This window comes from Varanus komodoensis, unplaced genomic scaffold, assembly GCF_004798865.1.
Source record: "Varanus komodoensis strain SLA01 unplaced genomic scaffold, ASM479886v1 scaffold24, whole genome shotgun sequence".
Classification (NCBI taxonomy): domain Eukaryota; kingdom Metazoa; phylum Chordata; class Lepidosauria; order Squamata; family Varanidae; genus Varanus; species Varanus komodoensis.
Genome location: NW_025335641.1, coordinates 6517969 through 6523968, shown reverse-complemented (window position 1 = coordinate 6523968; position 6000 = coordinate 6517969). Strand labels below are relative to the sequence as shown.

At 44.6% G+C, this 6000-nt stretch overlaps 1 protein-coding gene across 1 annotated transcript in view; it reads right to left on the bottom strand.

Moving 5' to 3' along the window:
• Positions 1 to 2735: 2735 nt before the first annotated feature.
• The window catches only part of LRRC8C (leucine rich repeat containing 8 VRAC subunit C), a 48014-nt gene continuing 44749 nt past the window's right edge, over positions 2736 to 6000 (bottom strand). Inside the window, exon 4 of the transcript XR_006414948.1 lies at positions 2736 to 2886. The gene's annotated coding sequence lies outside the window, so the exon portion shown is untranslated. The remainder of the gene's footprint in view (positions 2887 to 6000) is intronic.

Sequence of the window (6000 nt, the reverse complement as noted above, 5' to 3'; positions counted from 1 at the left end):
ATGCCCCTCATCCGAAAAGGATGGAGACCTCTGTGGCCACCACAACCTTGGATCTTCATATCCGAATCGCATGCAGTGAGTTAAATGGTAGCCTCTGTGTAAGTGAGTTCTAACACTGAAGATGGAGTGCATAACCTTTACTGGGCTCCCTGTTGTCCGCCACCCCACCCCGCACAACACGGCTCAGCATCAAGCAGAGAGGATGCTCAATGGTTCACTTTTGGATATTCAGGAACAATAAGCACGCTGATGGGCAAAGACATGCATACGTTCATTTAGCAAGAAAACAGATTAGCCGAGCAAGAAGGCAGGCTCATCATACGGAAGAAATGCAGTAAGGAGAAATTGCAAAGCTGATTATGTGTATGAGGCGGGACTGCTGTGCTCTTGACCCTTTAGCTACTGGGCATCCCCAGTGAGCATCGCCTGGGAGAGACTTAACCTGGCTTGCTCACTGCAGTTTCTGCACTTGAGGGCTTTGTCAAGACTGTCTCTAGAAGTTCCTTTCAGGTGATAAGATGTTTAAGCCACGTGAACAGCACAGATCGACACCTTAATTGCACCTGTTGTTTTGGTTATGCAACAGGTTGAAGAGATACGTATGTATTACTGAAAGCCTATCTAGATAGGTGTGATCATCACAATATGCTCCAAACAAGTGGTGGTCTTTTAAACCCTTCTCTCAGCACATGCTGACTGGGTTCAGATTATCATTTTCAGACTACTATAAACAATGATGGCTTTTTGGCATTGTTGGTCTATTGTGTTGTCTGAACCAGGTCATGGTAAGTTTTGTCTTTAGTAATCTTCCTAAGCACCCCTCCCACCCACACACACGGTTTGTTCTATGGTTTCTCTGAACCACCATGGCTCATCATGTTGTCTGAACCTAGGATCATGGTTTCCATGGTCTCACTACACAACTACAACAGAGTCCTTGAAAAGAATGACAACTGCAGGAACTGTTCCAGTCATCTAGCCTTTGTGAGGACAAATGAAGAAGAGGCAGGTGACATAGGCAGGGACTGAAGCACTTTGGGATTGAATTTCAGGTGCAGTGCTGATGGGATCGATGCCAACAGTGGGAGGACTGGGTAGGGAATATGGAAACCATGATAAAGTAGAAATCATTTGATTGTGTATCAGGTAAACCATTGTAACCTCCACCGTCCCGCAACCCATGGTAAGCACTCAGGGTTGCCTTGTTGTGTTGTGTGAACACAGCAACTGATGTGTGTCTGTGTGTGGACAGATTGACTAACCTTGAGAATTATAAGAAAAGAATCCTTTCAAACCATGTAAGGAGACAGGGACCAAAGGAAGTCCAGGCAGAGAAACAGCAATTGCTGCGCAACATCTAAACTCCATGATGTACAATTGTCCCCTAGAAATTTCGACCCCTTTTGCTCACCTAGATCCTTATCAAGAGAGGAACATAATGCTGTCACAGCTCTGAACAGGGGTTCTTGCTCTGAGCCGTGTCTACAGTGCAGGCCTCATAGCAATGAACTCTCACGTTGATCAGACCCATGAGGTTTGGACCTCTCCGAAACCAAGTGGAAGTGTTACATTATAGCGAATCAAGCCTGCATTGTCCATAGCTTGACCCTCAGTGCATCCACCAGCGCTCTGATTCCTGATGTGGTCTTTTCCTCAAAGAAGGGTTTCAAAAGTGGTAAGAATGTAGGGAGGGTGCATTGCTTGTTTGTTGCTTCCCAATGCAAAAAAGAGTTCAACCAGAAATTGGGCCTGGCATAAAATATGGTGCAAGCATGACAGTCTGATCATCCTATGAGGCCCTGCATTAAGAATGCTTGCCATCTGAAGACAGGCATCTGGTGATGGGACACAAGCCTTCAAGTCATGGTGCTCACCCTGTGAAATTCTCCCACTGGGATTTGGATGCCTTCAAGGCCACCTTCTTTTGACATGTTCTTGCAGCAAGTTTCAGTCCGTTGTGTGCACACACAGGGAAAACGGCCTGAAGGGCTGTGGTCTGTTGATAGATTTGATGGGAATGGGAGTTCAAACAGTGAAGGCAAAGCAGTTTTGGAATGTCGGCAAATGACAGTATCAGGTAAGGAACAGGGAATGTCTGCAGAACAAGCAGAGTTGCCCCAGCTGGATGGGGGTGGAGACCACGGAGAGGGGGAGATAACCCAACAAGGGGTGGAGCTGGGGGCAGCAGCTGACAAGCGCTCCAATCTGCCAATGGGAGGCGGGTCTGGCGGGGGCGGGCACCAGGAGTTGAGCAGCCCGCCGGGTGTGGAGACCTCGTCCCCTGAGGAGGTGATGCTGCTTGCTAGGAGGCAAACAGGCAGGAGATTCCATTGTTGGAGCTACAACAGGGGTGGAGGCAGGTGAAGAATGTCAGTGTCCCACCTCTGAGCCAACACCGGAGAAAGACTCTTAAAAAGGGATGAAGATTAAGGGCAGGGGGACTCAGAAGGCTCAACACTTCACTCTGGGTGAACTTAGAGATATTTGACCATACGGATGTGAAACAATAAAGCATTGTGCAAAGGAACTCTGAAGCAGCGTGTTTACTCGGGAAAAGGACTGTGCCTCATGACACAGACAATATGCCGGGGACAAAGTTGGTGGCTAACTGGGAGCAGGGCCTTTTTCATGGCAGCACTCACTCTTTGGAACATACTTCCTAGGGGCCTCTATCATGCCCTGGCACCGTATTCCTCCAGATACCTGATTGAAACACAGAAACGACACTCTGGCTGAACGTTTGTCTAATGTGTTTAATGTTCGTCTCTTATTTGCATTTTCAGTCTTCACTGTTACACTCTTTTAATGTTTATGTTATGCAGTTCATTTTTTAAAAAAAATTGGAAAACACCAAGGATGTTTCTTTGTAAGCTGCTTTAAGTCCACCTAGAGGAAAAAAGTGAGATGTTTATTTCCTGTAACATCAGATGAAAACTTAAAAAAACCCTGCACAAATATTTTAAATGTATACATTTTATATTAGGCTGGAGTTGTACTGACATTTTGTTTTCAAAGGATTTTACTGAACCTTGCCAGGAACTCAGGCTGATGGATGCTGATACTGGTGTCCACCACCAAAGGGATGCCTGACGCATCCCTGAGAGTTTTCTCAGTGGCATTTTGTTGGACCAGCTGATGCCTCATTGGCCACTGTCAAGTCCTCACAAATAAGTTGAACAATGTTATTATGTGGCTCACCCTGCGCATTAATCTCCTGTTTTCACTGGAAAACAATACAAGCTTGTGCTACCAGAGGAAAAAGACCCACATTGTGGTGGACCAACAAGCAGCCCACAGGCATGTGCCCCCACCGCCCGTTCCCACCCTCGAGCCTGGGTCCCAGCAAGAGGGGCAGTCATTGTGCTTGGTGTTTTCATTCAATTAGTCCTATGAGTCCTATTAGTCTCATATGTGTTTTCTCCTGCGTTTAATAATTAGATTAATTGGGTATAGTAAATTAAATATATTACAAGCATATTAATTTATGCTATGGAAATGTAATTCATTGTGTGACCCCCGAGTTTCATGTTGAATTCCTCATGTGGTCCTTAAGGTACGAAAAGTTGGACCAGTCTGTCCAATTCCAGTTATACTGGGCCTCATCATTAACTTGATTTATCTGATAACATCTTTCAGGAACTATCTGGAATTGTGGATTGTGTATTATAATGTGTTTGGCAAATGTTAGGAGTTAACATATCAATAATTTCAAGTCAAGAATAGAGCTTTTAGTGACTAAGTAACACCCAATAGTATTGAAACTAGGCAGGGCATGTATTACGTGTTGCCTAAGCAATTCTGTCAGAAGCTGAACAGAAACAGCTTTGCCCTATGAAAGTTTTATGTAGATGGAAAGCACCAAAGGGTGGTGTTTAATAAGAACTAGGTGGAATATATAAAAAATATGGCTCACAAGAATGCATCAGAATTTAATACTATTCATAACAGAAAAATTCAGATACTGGGTTAGATGCAGACTTGGTCGTGCTTAGAATAAAACTCTTGAGATCAATGTGATTTAAATTACTCATGACCGATTGATTTCAGTGGGTTCATAGTAGGTCTTTCTCTTCTTCTACCTATACTCAAGATGTAGGAATAGAAATAAAGGAATCCGTAGGACTCTACAAAGGTGGAAAGAACAGCAAGTAGCTTATGGACTGGATGCATCTTCGAAGTAGCAGGAATTGGAGATGATGCAGCACTGAGAAATAATGCAAGGCTGTCAATTTCCTGTGTATGGCATTATGACCATTTCTATACTGCCCAGCTGCTGGAGCTGTGTTGTCTGCAATGCACTGAATCTTTTCCCACAGAATAGCGACCTGGGCACCTCTTCTCCTTTTCTGCTATATAACCTCTAGGTGGCATAGCAGAATAGTGCAAGTACATAAGAGGAAACTGCGCATACTTTTGCCATCAGAAATCATACTGTCCTAAAAATATGTACATTAAGTTCAATTTACAGACATAAACAAAATGAGGAGGGTCATGACACCATATAAAGAAGACATAAACTGCGAGTAGGGAATGATGAGGGCACAACAAATGCCTTGAGTGCTCAACAGGAGGAATGCAGCAATGTAAGCACAATGCAGGGACCGCACAGGAGGAAGTATTATTTCAAACACAGCTGAGCCTGGTTGTTAGGGCTAATTATCCAAACATCCTATGGTTGGCCAGCACGGGACTCACAACCTATCACATGGAAAAACATCTCCCAGCAGTTTTAGCAGCTGCCAGTCTCTACAATGTGTTAAGGCAATCCTGCCTGATTCCCTTTCCATCTGTTTCCTTGCTCCGCAGTTCAGGCATCTTTGCAGAAGTTTGGGATATTGGTTTTTCTAATGGGAACAACCCAGTTGCTGTTTTTTCGGCAAAGGGAACAAAGAACTCGCTGTCTCAGGTCAATTTTTCTAGCAAAGAGCAGTGTGTTGAGCAGCAGGGACCATTTCTTTGCATGAAATAAAAGGCTGGAAGGGCCTTTGTAACAGCTTTGGATAATTGTGGCCACAAGGGTAACAGAGAGGCTTTCCCCCTATGCTGCCTCATTAAGATGTAAACAAAGGAACTGAAGCTCAGACCCAAAGCACAACGCTGTGCATGGTTAAGCAGTTCTGGCTGGGGAATGGAGGATGGTGAATGGTGGGCTCTTTCCTTCTAAATATGCACAGGATCACACCCTTAAGAACTCTGCTTGCTCTTCATTTAGTGCTTAAAGGGCGTGTATCTTTCTGAAACACATTTCATAAGCTGATTAAAAGGGAATTTCTGCAAAATCCCCAAAGCTTCTCACTACAGTTTTCAGCCCAGTGCAGAACCAGAATGCCTGAGCATGCAAACTATCCAGGAAACCTGGCTAAACACTTACTGCTATTCTTAGCAGAACAACAGCAAAGTTGACCTGGAAGTGTCACCGTGATGTAAGCACAGTCGGAACACTCTTCTATTACAAGGCACCATCAACCGGATGCAGGAATTGTACAGCCTTGCTTAGGTCAGAGTGAAACAGTAGCCTGTCTAGAAACAGCAGTATTTTCAATTATATTTGCCCCCTATCGATCTATCAATCAATCAATCAATCAGAAAGGACCTGTAGATGATCTTCCAAACTCAGGAGCCCCACCCCCTTCCACAGCTACTTCTCTCTTGCCTCCTTCTCCCCCCCCCCCCCACTTCTTCCATTTCCCTTTCTTTGGGTGAAGGGTGTGACTCCTTTTAACAGAGCGGGTGTTTGGGTCTTCTTTTCATATGTCATAGAGATGTTCAGCAGGAATACTGGTAAATTTGTTTCTTGTGGGCTAGTGAAAAGTGGAGGGGATTTTGGAATTGCTTCACTCCTATTCACAGAATGCCTGCTAATTTATTTTAAATTCTCAGTGTGTCCACACACATGCATGAATACGCACGCACGTGTGCACACACACACACAGCGAGGGGGGGGACATTCCAACTAAACTCAAGTGCCACTAAAAGTAGTGAGACTTCAGTGACTAGCTT